Below are 15,875 nucleotides of genomic sequence, written 5' to 3' on the forward strand. Positions count from 1 at the left end.
ATTGTGGGAATGTAGAAAATATTTTAAAGTTTTCTCTTTAGTTTAACTCCCATTTTTGCACTCATCCACTCTGATCTGTTTAGGTAGAAGCTTAAACAGTTCTACTTAACTCAGCTAACCCAGAGGCTTTGTACATCGGGATTTGAAAGTACAGTTTGTATATTAAGAGAAAAGTCAGTACATCTCTAAGATGTGCCATCCTTTCTGGTGAGGAATACTCTCAAAGTAAGATGAGGCCTAATCTTAAATCAATATGCAGCCGTGTCGCTATAGCAGATATCTGTACATACACACAGAAATACCGAGACACCAAGGACAGGCTTTCTGACAAGTGACAGATATATTTATTTTAAAGCGATCAAGTACTGTACAAAACAGAGAAGAATCTCAGGGTCCTCTTAGTGAGAATGTGGTTCTCAGTCTAATGTACAAGCTGCTTCTTTTCTGTGACACTCAAGTGAAGTTAGATAATGCTGGATTTTTATTCTTCTTTTCCTGGTGGCCGAAGGGAAGCATTCTTTTTAGGGTCAAGGAATGGAATCTAGTCAAGAGACATAGATCTGGAGCCCCTGGCTGGATCAGAGATCTCATTTAGAAGCTGACCTTCTCTCTGTGGTGTGTGCTATGTGCCAGAAATGACACTTGTTTGTTTGTCACTGATTTCATTTTTTCCCCTCAATGTTGCCTCTGGATTAAGAAGCCTCTTTCATTACTGCTCATCAGTGTCCTGCTGTTGAGGGAACCATTTGTGTTGATAAATAGTTATCTTTTTAAATGTACTGAGAAGGAGGCATTTTGAGCGAGACTTCTTCCATCTATGCCCTTTAGTCCTGACTGTAATTTATTTATTCATTCATCAATAAATATTAGTAAGGGCAGTCTGTGATATAGATATACATGATATAGACACAGTTCCAGCCCACAGAGAGCATATAAATTATTAACTGCAGATGAGTTCAGTTCAACATACATTTACCAACTTCTCCTATGTGCTGGGCATACGGCATGATGATTAATCAGACGGGCTTCTTTCTATAAGTTGATAGTCCAATGCAGAAGGCATACAAATAATTTCAGTACAATGTTTTAAAATGCAGATTGCTAATGGAATGCAGATGGGAGGTGCTGAGCCTTATCTGGGGATATAGGTAAGGCTTTCTGGTGATGATGACGCTTGAGGTAAATCCTGAAGGCTGGGTGGGAGCCGGTCAGGAGTGGTAGAGACTACTAATATCTACCCAATATCCATGCTCCTCTCCTTCCTCATGAACAGAACTTTAAGGTTGTGCCCAGCAAAAGACTACTTTTCCCAGCCTTACTTGCACTAGGACTGGTCCATGAGCTATAGGTTTCTGTGGGGCTTCTAGGAAGCTACATGTCTGTGTGGGCAGCTTCCCCTCTCCATCCTCCTGAGGCTTGACTTGTCTTACCAGGAGTGTGCCACCCCAGCCCCAGGGTGACCAAGGAGCTGCTGTGTGTAGGAGATGTAGACAGACCTTGGTTTGCAGGCTGGGTGTCCACCTATGTGTGTGGAAGGATCCTTCTATACCGGGCAGAGCTGGACAAGACAAGGGGATAGGGCTGGGGAGCGGCTGACTTTCCCAGCAGCACTAAGTTCTGGTAAAGAATCCTGAGGGGTTGGAGAATTCTAAATTAGAATATCACCTACTAGGTCCTTATGAAGGTGTACTCTTCAAGGTAAAGAGGATAGGATCCATTTTATTTGACAGTTTGCTAGCTTGATTTATAATTTAAAACTATTCAGATGTGGGTTCTGTGGAGCCGCATTTATTCACTCATCCCAGGTCCTGCAGATGTTAGGATTGGACTTAATCATTGCCTCTTACCAAAGGGAGAGACAGAGGAAGACCAGGAGGTAAGCAGAGTGAAAGAAACAGAAAAATATCCTATAAAAAGAGAAAGAAATATAGAATATATTTCTATAATATAGAAAGAAATATAGCCAAACATTAGTAGAGTTTACAGTTTCTACTTTTAGGGGTTATTATTTTCTTCACAGATATACATAAGCAGTTTTATAATCAGAAGAATATTTGCTCATGAATTCAAAGCCACAGATATTTTAAGTACCTAGCATAATGTCAGGTCTAGGCCAGACATTTTAAGGATGCAAAAGCCCAACCCAACCCAACCCAAACAATAAATCCTCAATACACAGGAGAGAAAGCAATGGAGACCCATGGGACGGATAATAAGGAGTGCAATCCTCTTAAGTATTTTTATTAACAACTTGAAAATAGACATTGATGGAATAATGAAGTAACGTATATGATCTTGAATTGGAAGGTAGAGTGAAAAGAGAATCAGGATTCAACAGCATACCAGCAGTCTGAATTCATGAGCTAATCTAACAAGATTAACAGAATGCACTTTTGCAGAGCTGTATAAATCCCAACAGTAGCATGTATATAATAGCTAAACTGGCTGTGTGAGTCATGGCTTAACAGCAGCATGTGTAATAAAGGGAATTAATAGTATAGTGTGGCTACAAAAATTAATCTTTGGCAACATTAATAGAAAGATAAAACAAAATGAAGGAGTGGAGAGTTTTCCTTTGCTGTGCCAAGACTTTACCTGCATTCCTTGCAGTTTTAACATCATCTTTGGGAGACAGTAAAAAATGCTGAAGCACATGGAGAAGTTGCTGCTCACCTGAGAAATGTTTGAAAGACCAAATCTAACGTTTTAAGTGTGTTAAAAAGCAAGGGCGTATGTATGTCTGTTGGGTGGAGTTGGTGATATTCTGCAGATAGTGATGGATGCCACGACCTGCAAACACGTTTCTTATTTTCACAGGAGGACGGAGGTTTTCTGAGGACTTGGGACAATAGAGGGTGGTTGAGTTCAGCTAGATATAAAGAAAAACACTGTAATAATTAGAGTGGTTTACATGGAACAAACAGTTTTTAGAGGAGAAGGAGTCTTAATTGCAGAAGGTGTTGGGGTTAAAAAACCCCAATAAGTGGCACCCCCTTTCCCTGTCTGAGTTTGAAAAGAAAGGAGGCACATTTATATACGATATAACGAGGTTGAAGGACATGACTTATGTGTGTAGACTAGTGGTCTTCTAATACTAAATTCCAGAACTGTGAAAACCTACCCACCGAAGCATAGGCAGAACTAGACTTCCTGGAAAAACAGAGCAGGACCAATGGTCTCTGTGAAGTGTCTGCTCCCAAGCCAAAGCATGACCTGTCACTCTTTCCAAAGTTATGAGTAAATCACCCACCTCTCCTGTGTAGAATGGATTTGAATTATGGCTCCATGAGTTTCTTATTTCCTATAGCATTGGGGGCTGTTAATGGGAGTCTGTGGAATTTGTGAAATACACTAATATATTGATTTCACTAACTTCTACCTAAAATTGAACAGTTAAAAAAATTATGAATGTAGGAAAAAATATCAGTAGTAGTAGTGACATCTGTGAGTGACATCTGTGACTTTGTCATAAATAAGAATCACAGACATTTTTCATGTCATATTAGAATTGCTGCAGATAACTTGAGAAATCATTTATGTTCAATATTACTTCAATTTGAGGTGGATGGCATGTGATTGCTCTTGTCTTGGTTACTTGTGTGATGTAGCTTCAAACTGGGGGCAAATGCAGGCATCACCTCTTCTCACATTGGTGACCCAGACACACGTGTTCCTTTGCAGTATTCTTGTCTACAATTGTTTCCTGATCATGAGGAGGAAGAAGGTGAGACAAAGACAACTCCATAGTTTAATATTCTCATTCCAATTAAGCAGACATGTTCTTTGCACTGACATGTTTTTAAGCAGTAAGATTTTTTTTTTTGAAATGAAGAAATATTTATTTTGGTTTTCTTCATTGTTTTTGGAAATTCTGTGTTGGTTTAAACATAGAAATAGCCAAAACTTAAAGCAAACATTCAAAACCCCAATGTGACAAATTATTGACTTGTGCAATTAAGAATACAGGTGTAAGCCGCATAGCACAGGGAGATCAGCTCGGTGCTTTGTGACCACCTAGAGGGGTGGGATAGGGAGGGTGGGAGGGAGACGCAAGAGGGAGGAGATATGGGGATATATGTATGTGTATAGCTGATTCACTTTGTTATATAGCAGAAACGAACACACCATTGTAAAGCAATTATACTCCAATAAAGATGTTAAAAAAAAATACACGTGAAGTTAGGCTACCACATAGTGTTATTACGACGACAGCTCTTTGGGGCAAACCCTGATGTGCCTGCATAATACAGGCACTCACGTATCCAAAAATCAACTGCTTTCAATGTATAAATGACAACTAAATTCAGTCTCATGTGGCAAAGACTTGCAGTAAAGTAAAATGCTGCTAATTTCCCAAATTAACTTAAAAAAAAAATCCCTTGAGAAGTTAATCCCAGGAAATAAGTTTTCCAGATTCCTGTTGTCCTAGAATTTTGGCTTGTCAAATACATTTCATAGAAATCAGGTAGCATTATGACAAAAGAGCATTTATTTATCACTGTCCATTTCAATAAGTACCCAAGTGTGTCTACTCCCTTAATATTTTTAAAGACATACCTTGCCTGAGAGTTTACTCTGGGGAAAAAAGCCACTTAATCACAATGCACTCTTTTGATATGAAAACCACATTAAAAACCATCACAGGAGTGGAGTCAAGATGGCGTACTAGGAGGATGAGGAATTCACGTCTTCTCACAACTAGGGCACCTACCAGGCACCAGTGGGGGACCACGGACACCTAAGGGGACAGGAGGAACCCCCAGCGCCCGGGTAGGATGAGGGGCTTGTGGGGAGTTAAGGGGGAGGAGAAGTGGAGGTGGGAGGGGACTGGCGCCCCTGAGGGGCAGCTGGGGGAGGGGAAGGGATACTATACACGAAGGGGGAAATTGGGGAACCACTGGGAGGGCAGAGGACTGAAAGGGAAGAAAGGTTAGGTTTCCCCTGACCACTTGGGCCCCAGGAACCTGTTGAGATCCGGGCCTGATCCGGTGCCCACTGAGGCCCCCTCCAGGCACGTGGGTCCTGAGGTAGTGGGAGGGAGGGAAGGAAGAGCAAAAGGAAAGGCCAGACCTCCTGGACGGTACCCCTGAGGGGAGGCTGGGGGAGGGGAGGAGTTCCTACACCCAGCAGGACCCACCCATGTTTAGGGGTTCAGCGGGGGCGGGGGAGACATTGGGGGAGGGGCACAAAGGAGTGGAAGGGAATGGGGCCAGCGCTTTCCCTGTCCACTTAGGCACAGGGAAGCCTGATGGGCTCCCGGGCCCAATCCTCTGCCCTCAGAGCCTCCCTCCCCAGAGCCCAAGCCTCGCCCCACACCCCCACTCAGGGACCTACGTCTACACTTGGAAACCCCCTCTGAGACCCCCTCCAACACACTGGACCTAAACCCCACCCACACACCCTCACTCGGAGGGCCCTACCTCCAAACTCTGGAACTCCACTCTCCAGAGGTTCTCCTGCCTCTCCCCTTCCGGGAAGGTCCTAAACAGAGGCCCTGCCCCATGCTTGAAGTGCCCTGCCTAGGCCCCGCCCCATGCTCAAACGTCACCTCCCACCTGCCTAGGTCCCACCCCATCCTAAACCCCACCCCTGCTTAAACTCCACCCCCATAGCCAAGGCTTTTTTTTTTTCTTTTTTTTTTTCCTCTTTTAGATTGGGTTTCTGTTTTACCTTGTTGATTCACTGTTGTTGATTCTTTTATATTTTTATTTTTCCTAATAAATCTTTTATTTTTCTAATTTTATTTTATTCTTTATACTTTGTTAGTGATGTCTCCTTTTGGCTTGTTCACCCCCCCTCCCCCCACTTTTTTTTCTGTTGTGGTTTTATTTTACCTTGTTACAGTCGTTTCAATTATAGTTTTATTTTTCCTAATACATTTTTTTATCTTTCTAATTTTATTTTGATTTTTATCTTTGATATTGTATTGCTCCTTTTTTTCTTTCTCCTTTTTTTAAAACCTTGCCATGAAGCTTGCGGGATCTTGGTTCTCAGGCTAGAGGTCAGGCCTGAGCTCCTGTGGTGGGAGCTCTGAGTCCAAACCTCTGGACTAACAGAGAACCTCAGACCCTAAGGAATATCAATTGAAGGGAGACCTCCCAGAGGTCTTCATCTCAGCACAAAGACCTGGCTCTATACAACTGTCTGCAAACTCCAGTGCTGGATGTCTCAGGCCAAACAACCAGTAAGAAAGGAATACAGCACCACCGATCAAAAAAAAAAAAAAAAAGAGAAACAACAAAAACATTTGTTACAGATGAAGGAGCAAGGTAAAAACATACAAGACCAAATAAATGAAGATGAAATAGGCATGCTACCTGAAAAAGAATTCAGAGTAATGATAGTAAAGATGATCCAAAATCTCGGAAACAGAATGGAGAAAATACTAGAAATATTTAACAAAGATCTAGAAGAACTAAAGAGCAAACAAACAGTGATGAACAACACAATTACTGAAATTAAAAAATACTCTAGAAGGAATCAGTAAAAGAATAACTGAGAGAGAAGAATGGATAAGTGAGCTAGAAGATAAAATGGTGGAAATAACTGCCAGGGAGCAGAATAAAGAAGAAAGAATGAAAAGAATTGAGGACAGTCTCAGAGACCTCTGGGATAGCATTAAATGCACCAACATTCGAATTATAGGGGTCCCAGAAGAAGAGAAAAAGAAAGGGTCTGAGAAAATATTTGAAGAGATTATAGTTGAAAACTTCCCTAACATGGGAAAGGAAATAGTCAAGTCCAGGAAGCACAGAGAATACCATACAGGATAAACCCAAAGAGAAACACGCTGAGACACATATTAATCAAACTATCAAAAATTAAATACAAAGAAAAAATATTGAAAGCAGCAAGGGAAAAGCAACAAATAACATACAAGGGAATCCCCATAAGGTTAACAGCTGATTTTTCAGTGGAAACTCTGCAAGCCAGAAGGGAGTGGCAGGACATATTTAAAGTGATGAAAGGGAAAAACCTACAACCAAGATTACTCTACCCAGAAAGGATCTCATTCAGATTTGAAGGAGAAATTAAAACTTTTACAGATAAGCAAAAGTTAAGAGAATTCAGCACCACCAAACCAGCTTTACAACAAATGCTAAAGGAACTTCTCTAGGCAGGAAACACAAGAGAAGGAAAAGACCTACAATAACAAACCCCAAACAATTAAGAAAATGGTAATAGGAACATACATATCTATAATTACCTTAAATGTAAATGGATTAAATGCTGCAACCAAAAGACATAGACTGGCTAAATGAATACAAAAACAAGACCCGTACATATTCTGTCTACAAGAGACCCACTTCAGACCTAGGGACACATACAGACTGAAAGTGAGGGGATGGAAAAAGATATTCCATGCAAATGGAAATCCAAACGAAGCTGGAGTAGCAATTCTCTTATCAGACAAAACAGACTTTAAAATAAAGACTATTACAAGAGACAAAGAAGGACACTACATAATAATCAAGGGATCAATCCAAGAAGAAGATATAACAATTGTAAATATTTATGCACCCAACATAGGAGCACCTTAATACATAAGGCAAATGCTAACAGCCATAAATGGAGAAATAGACAGTACACAATCATAATGGGGGATTTTAACACCCCACTTTCACCAATGGACAGATCATCCAAAATGAAAATAAATAAGGAAACACAAGCTTTAAATGACATATTAAACAAGATGGACTTAATTGATATCTATAGGACATTCCATCCAAAAACAACAGAACACACTTTCTTCTCAAGTGCTCATGGAACATTCTCCAGGACAGACCATATCTTAGGTCACAAATCAAGCCTTGGTAATTTTAAGAAAATTGAAATCATATCAAGTAGCTTTTCCAACCACAATGCTATGAGACTAGATATCAATTGCAGGAAAAAATACAAACACATGGAGGCTAAACAATACACTACTAAGTACCAAAGAGATCACTGAATAAATCAAAGAGGAAATCAAAAAAATACCTAGAAACAAATGACAATGAAAACACAACTACCCAAAACCTATGGGACGCAGCAAAAGCAGTTCTAAGGGAAGTTTATAGCAATACAACCCTACCTCAAGAAACATCTCAAATAAACAACCTAACGTTACACCTAAAGCAATTAGAGAAAGAAGAACAAAAAAACCCCCAAAGTTAGCAGAAGGAAAGATATCATAAAGATCAGATCAGAAATAAATGAAAAAGGAATGAAAGAAACAATAGCAAAGATCAATAAAACTAAAAGCTTGTTCTTTGAGAAGATAAACAAAATTGGTAAACCATTAGACAGACTCAACAAGAAAAAAAGGGAGAAGACTCATATCAACAGAATTAGAAATGAAAACGAAGAAGTAACAACTGACACTGCAGAAATACAAAGGATCATGAGAGATTACTACAAGCACCTATATGCCAATAAATTGGACAACTTGGAAGAAATGGACAAATCCTTAGAAAAGCACAACCTTCCAAGACTGAACCAGGAAGAAATAGAAAATATAAACAGACCAATCACAAGCACTGAAATTGAAACTGTGGTTAAAAATCTTCCAAGAAACAAAAGCCCAGGACCAGATGGCTTCACAGGCAAATTCTATCAATCATTTAGAGAAGAGCTAACACCTATCCTTCTCAAACTCTTCCGAAATATAGCAGAGGGAGGAACACTCCCAAACTCATACTATGAGGCCACCATCACCCAGATACCAAAACCAGACAAAGATGTCACCAAAAAAGAAAACTACAGGTCAATATCTCTGATAAACATAGATGCAAAAATCCTTAATAAAATACTAGCAAACAGAATCCAACAGCACATTAAAAGGATCATACACCATGATCAAGTGGGGTTTATCCCAGGAATGCAAGGATTCTTCAATATATGTAAATCAATCAATGTGATACACCATATTAACAAATTGAAGGATAAAAACCATATGATAACCTCAGTAGATGCAGAAACAGCTTTTGACAAAATTCAACACTGATTTATGATAATAACTCTCCAGAAAGTAGGCATAAAGGGAAACCACCTCAACATAATAAAGGCCATAAATGACAAACCTACAGCCAACATCATTCTCAATGGTGGAAAACTGAAACCATTTCCACTAAGATCAGGAACAAGACAAGGTTGCCCACTCTCACCACTATTATTCAGCATAGTTTTGGAAGTTTTAGCCACAGCAATCAGAGAAGAAAAAGAAATAAAAGGAATCCAAATCAGAAAAGAAGTAAGCTGTCACTATTTGCAGATGACATGATACTATACATAGAGAATGCTAAAGAAGCTACCAGAAAACTACTAGATTTAATCAATGAATTTGGTAGAGTAGTAGGATACAAAATTAATGCACAGAAATCTCTTGCATTCCTATACACTAATGATGAAAAATCTGAAAGAGAAATTAAGAAAACACTTCCATTTACCATTGCAACAAAAAGAATAAAATACCTAGGAATAAACCTACCTAAGGAGACAAAAGTCCTGTATTCAGAAAAGTATAAGACACTGATGAAAGAAATTAAAGATGATACAAGCAGATGGAGAGATATATCATGTTCTTGGATTAGAAGAATCAATACTGTGAAAATTACTATACTACCCAAAGCAATCTACAGAGAATCAATGCAATCCCTAGCAAACTACCAGTGGCATTTTTCACAGAACTAGAACGAAAAATTTCACAATTTGTATGGAAACACAAAAGAGCGCGAATAGCCAAAGCAAATTTGAGAAAGAAAAACCGAGCTCTCAGAGGAATCAGGCTCCTGGACTTCAGACTACTACAAAGCTACAGTAATCAAGAGAGTATGGTACTGGCACAGAAACAAAAATATAGATCAATGGAACAGGACAGAAAGCCCAGTGATAAACCCACGCACATATGGTCATGTTATCTTTGATAAAGGAGGCAAGAATATACAATGGAGAAAAGACAGCCTCTTCAATAAGTGGTGCTGGGAAAACTGGACAGCTACATGTAAAAGAATGAAATTAGAACAATTCCTAACACCATACACAAAAATTCTGCTCCGACAGGAATGACAGGGGTTAATCCGAAGGGCGGTGTGAGATGGGGAAGGGAAGGTGGAAGAGATAAAAAAAAAAAACCACCTCTGGTCCACTCGTGACCTCCTGCAGCTGGGGCAGTTCTTGTTTATAAGGGACAGTTCCCTCCAGTGCACGGTACTTTTCAGAGCAGCAGAAACCTGCAGAATTTGCAGTAAGTAGCAGACATCTCAGAAATAGCAAAGTCCTAACCACTTGGTTAGCAAAACAGAGAGACAAGTTTTCACCCTCCTTTTAAACTGAGGAAGTGGTAAATAACTTAGCACATTTATAGTTTCCCCATTACAATTGTTTTAAGGCTCATTTTGGAAACTGTGCATCACGGTGAACATGGTCTGCAATGCGAGGTGACCATAAGGCAGTGTTCCATTCCCTCTAAGCTTCCTATGACGAGAATCTGAATGCACGAGGCAGACAAAGTCGCTCCTTCCCTACTCACTGTGGTCAAAACTACCCACTGAGGCCACGGGCGGAAGACCGCGGAGGGGTGTTGCGGCCTCTTCCCAGCTTCCTCCCTCACATTAGACTTTGATGGTGGAACAAAGTTCAAGGATCTGTGACATGAAATAATTCCAAAGCTCTGGCCTTTTAGCCTTCATTGTTGGGGTCCGAAGGCCGTTGTTGACAGAGAATAATTCAGGGTGGAGACAGGTCAAAGGACCTGTTCAAATGGTTTTAGGCCAGAATCCTTCCCAAGTCTCACCATGTCTTCTAGAATAGCTTTTTTGACATCCTTGTTTCTGCACAGTTCTTCAAAGGAGCCTTCAAAGCCTCTCTTCCGGGCCCAGGGACCTAGCATCTCAACGTCTGGTACCACAAGTACTATGAGAAATGCCTGCAAGTTCTCTCCGCGGACGAACACCTGAGCGACAGGTTCACTTCACTGGTAGATGTTTTCGATCTTCTCCAGAGCTATGTACTCTCCTCGAGCCAGTTTAAAGATGTGCTTTTTCCTGTCGCTGATCTTCAAGGTGCCATTTGATAACCACTTTCCAATGTCCCCTGTGTGTAACCAGCCATCTTTATCCAGAGCTTCTGCTGTGTTTGCCGGGTCCTTTAAGTAGTCTTGAAATACATTAGCCCCTTGCACACACACCTTGCCCTTGCCCTTGGCAGCCATGTAATTCACTTCTTCCACATCGACAAGCTTTACAGTGTTGCAAGGCATTGGGGCACCAACATGGCCTTTGGTCCAGTCCATAGGCACAGTCAGGTAGCACTCGGCAGTGCACTCAGTCTGTCCATAGCCTTCGTGGACCTGGCAGCCCAGCGAGGCTCTCAGGAAGGTCAGCACGGTGGCGGACACGGGCACTGCTCCTGTGATCATCAGCCTCACTTTTCCTCCCAGGCTTGACTCTATTTTATGGATGGTCAACTTATCCCACAGGCGGTTGTTTCTAATGATGCCACTGCGAAGCTTGGCTTCTTTCCTCTTGGAGGCAAAGTCCCAGAGCCGTCGCTTCAGCATGGTGTTTGCCTGAGGAAAAAGTCAGTCAAACATCCAGTTCAGTAGTCTGGGGACCACAGGGAAGATGGTGGGTTGAAATGCCTTGAGATCATTCATAAGCAACCTGATATCTCCTCGGAAGAATCCTATTTTAGCTCCGTGACACAGCGTCACACACTCTGCAACTTTTTCAAACACGTGGGTGAGAAGCAAGAAAGAGATCAAAGTATCATCTGAGGAAGGAATGAATGTACTCTGTCATTTTCACAAACGCTGAACAATCGCTGGCTGCATTTCGACGGGTGATCAGTGCTCCTTTGGCGTTGCCTGTAGTTCCACTTGTGAAGCAGATTATTGCAACATCTTCAGGTGCTGGGGGCTTGGGCTTCCGTCTGTGGGCTCTTCCCAGGCCCTCCATCGCCTTCACGCTGATGATCTCCACCCCGCACTTCTTGCCTTGTTCCGACCCATCACTGCCGTAGGACTCCATGAGAACAATAGTTTTAAGACATGCTGTTAATTTATTTTCTACAGCTTCTAATAAGAGGTTGGCCTTCTCTGGCTTGCCCACAAAAACCAGAAAGAGTTCAGCTTTGTTGGTGATGAAGGTGATTGCTTCAGTTCCGAAGGTATCGTAGAGGGGAACGATCACCATCGAATAAGTAAAGCATCCCTGTTCAACGATCACCCACTCAGGTCTGTTCTGAGAAGAGAGGCTGATGAACTGATCTGCGGCTACCCTGAAGCCCTTGTGGAGCAGCGCCGAGCCCACACACTCTGACATTTCTGCAACCTGTTTGTATGAAAGCCATTCATAGGATTGGTCTGGTTTCCGAGAGCCTAAACAAGGGCCGTTATTGGACATCTGGATGCCCCTCTGGAAACCTTCATGTAACATTCTGATGTCATTGCAGAAATACACCAAGGGCTTGTCGCTGTCCAGGAGCACGGATCTCCGGGCACCGTCACTGCCCGCCACCTCCACTGACTGCATGGCCAGGTCGCATGGTGGCTTCAGGGCCTGCGTCTGCGTGGCGTACCACAAGGTGGTGAGCGCCACGAACGCACCGAAGCCCATGAGTGTGTTGGTTGGAAGGGTGCACACGTACTGCCGGAAGTCAACCATCTCTGGCATCCGAAAGTACTGGAACAGCTCGTGGTCTCGCATCGTCCTGGGTTGGTGGCGCCCTACGCCGATATCTTAGAAGGGCGTCACAAGGATTGCCATCCTATGGCCTCGGTCTTCGCATTAAATGAAAGTTCCAGACTCCACGGTTGGGGATTCCATTTTGTGACTCGTGGAGAAGTAGGAATCCAGTCTCAAGCCTCTTTTCTACTTTCTTTCTTCCAAACGCCTCTCTAGCAGGAGACGGCTTATCTTCCAACAGGAATGCTAGGGAACCAGAGGAGCTTCAGCAGAACATTTCAAAGGCACCTTGGACTAGACCTTTGCCAGGTGGCTGTCTCTTTTTCTCAGTCTGTATGAAGGGAGATGAATGAGGGGAAAAAACCCAATGGACGGCTCTTTCCTGGATGTAGTACTGGGTTTCAGGACTTGATGAAGCTCAGGTTCTTGATGTCTCATTGCAGAAAGAATTCAGTGAGAGTCAAGGTGATAGGTAAGAAGTGGATTTATTTAGAGAGAAACACACTCCACAGACAGTGTGGGTCGTCTCAGAAGGTGAGAAAGGCCTAAGCAGTAAGATTTAATTTTAACTTTCCTATACTTAAATGTATTGAAGTGTCATTTTAATGCATCGGTAAAGAAGCACAAATGCCAAATCACAAACTTAATTTTATTATTTTGATAACTGGATTTCTTTTGAATTTTATGTGTTTAATCCTATGCCTTTAGAAAATATTGTTCAAAGATAATGTCTAAAGTTTTTTATCAAACTGTCAAAGGGATCCAAAATAAATAAGAACTTCATTACTAGGAGTTTGATATTTTATATTAAAAAATAAGATTCTAAAGAAAAGTTGCTGCTTCTGACACATCTTTGGAAATTCATAATTTAAAGAATTTAGCTGTATTTAGTAATTTTCCCCTCTCAGGTCTTCTTTGTGAGGTCACAATTTACAACTAGCATTGGGATATGTTTTCAAAGAGACCCCAGCTCAAATATAGAACCCAAACACTTAAAATGCTTTATCCGGAGAAAATCCAAATACTTATGTTTTCAACTCACGTTAAAAATTTTCTAAAAGCATAAGATATTATTGAGGGTTCCCCACTGTTGGTGACTGTGGTTAGAAAGGCCATTGAAAATGGCTGCCGGGGAAAGGAAATTTGTAGGGATGTCAAGGCTGCCGGGGGCAGAAGATCCCACTGATGGCTTCCCCGGCACTTGTAATTTAGTCACTCAGTGATCAATTTCTAACACCGGAGATGTACGGGAATTAGTATGACATTTCCACTCTCTTTGCCTCTAACTGGGACATTCCATAATTACAATGAAATGAGACCATGCTTCACCGTCTCCCTCCCTCTGTGAAGAAGTTGTCTGGCACGAAAAGGAAAGGAATGGAAATCAAGAGCCAGCCTACAGGAATTGCTAACAGAACAACTGGTGAGTGAGCCGAGGTGAAATGGCTTTGATGCAAACCAACACATGCGCTTCTAATTAGGCAGTAAGACCGGAAAGGAAGTGAGCTTTATGTCTGTTAATTGACTTGGTTGGGTGGTGAGGTATCCTGAGGAAAAGCCAAAGGCCTTTAACTTACCAGTGTGGTTAATTATTAGAGAACGTTGTTCTTGCGGAATTTCCTACCAAGCATTTCAAAAAGACATTATTTTGCCTTTAAACATGTTAAAAACATTAAGTGACACTTCTTGCAGGCTAATAGCAGCTTGTATTGGTGATGAAGAAATGGTTGGAGATTTTATTTAGTCCAAGGTTAATGAATAAAGGTTATGAAGATGGTCTTCCTTTCATCTGTCTGCAGCAGAGTAGAACAAATTTACCTTATCTGACTTTACTTGGGGAATGATCATAGAAAATGTGAAAGGATAAATTGCTTTTGTATAGAATTCTTTAGGAAAATCATTTTTATTTTTCTGTATGACAAATGAGAAAATATGAGTCATTGGAATGCATAAGCATCACTAATCTGACAACTATCCTGATAATGGCTCAAGGTCCCTGAAGGATGTTTATGCACCTCCTTTGCTCTCCAGTGCAATCTGGGAGGGAAGGGCACGCACTGCCGTCCTTCTGCCTGGATCAAAGGTAGAGGCAGGAGATGGTGATGAGCCTCTACAGCAAGAAAGAATGATATGAAAAGCAGCCTTAAACTGACAGATCTGTGTAAGGCATACAGGAGTAATTGATTGTACCGGAGCTGTATCACAGCAAACTGAATTAATTAAAAAAGGTAAATTACAATGTGTTCTATCTTAGCTCTTACGAAGACAAAGAAATGACAGTACTGATGGATAGATTAAGGACACATTTCTGAAGGTGTGGGACATGGTTAATTTACTTACAAGTAGGATGGCCATATGATTTGTTGTTTAACAGTACAATTCTGAGAATGAAAGGGAGCATAATAGCAGAGACTCCAGAGTAGGCATAAACACCAGCCTGTTTTGGGCAAAATAAGATGTGTGCCTGTCACCACTTCTCACCCTATAATTCCAGAATTACATGCTGTATATTCAAATACGTTATGCCTCTCCTTATAGTACCATGTTCACTGGGATGTGAAATTAACATATGGCAGTTGTATAATTTTATTATTACTGTTTACTAATAAAATAACAAATATGCTATAATATAAAATAAGTAATATTAATAATTACTATGGAGCATTATTATACTAATAATTAACTTACAAAATACTTTTGAAAGGAGTATTTCAATTACTCCCAAAATAGCTGGTAAGTGGCCTCTCCAAAAAATTCTGAATGATTTATCAAATAAGCAAGTAAATACGCTTTATGTAGATATACTAATGCAATGTTATAGATATAGTCATTAAATATAATAAAAATTTAGAATAATCTTTAATAAGCAGCAATACAATTTTACCTCTGTTAATGTATTCTAAGAAAGTAAGCAGGTAAATACAAAGAGCTTTATGCATGAGAATATTTCTCATGACATTGCTTAAAATAGCAAACACTGTAAAGCTGGGGGGGGTGATGGCATCACAGCGCAGTGAGCTACTCTCTTTATGTCTCCCCTTTAATCTGCAACCAGTAGAACATCCACAGCTCAACAAAGGTGCCTCTACCCAGCACACCAGGGTGCCAGACGATTGCACATTTCTGTGCATCTAAAGGAGGATGGACTGGAACACAGAGAAGAGCGGTACAGGCGCAATAGCAGAGGCCGTGCCCGCAATTCTGGTTCTC

The 15,875-nt window shown here is 41.1% G+C and overlaps 1 protein-coding gene and 1 pseudogene across 2 annotated transcripts in view; both read right to left on the minus strand.

The window, feature by feature from the left end:
- LOC131767983 (1-acyl-sn-glycerol-3-phosphate acyltransferase delta) overlaps positions 1-15,875 on the minus strand; it is a 1,414,884-nt gene that overhangs the window by 247,045 nt on the left and 1,151,964 nt on the right. The window lies entirely within an intron of this gene.
- On the minus strand, positions 10,593-12,686 carry LOC131767986 (long-chain-fatty-acid--CoA ligase 1 pseudogene; annotated as a pseudogene).

Source organism: Kogia breviceps, chromosome 13 (genome assembly GCF_026419965.1).
Source record: "Kogia breviceps isolate mKogBre1 chromosome 13, mKogBre1 haplotype 1, whole genome shotgun sequence".
NCBI lineage: Eukaryota > Metazoa > Chordata > Mammalia > Artiodactyla > Physeteridae > Kogia > Kogia breviceps.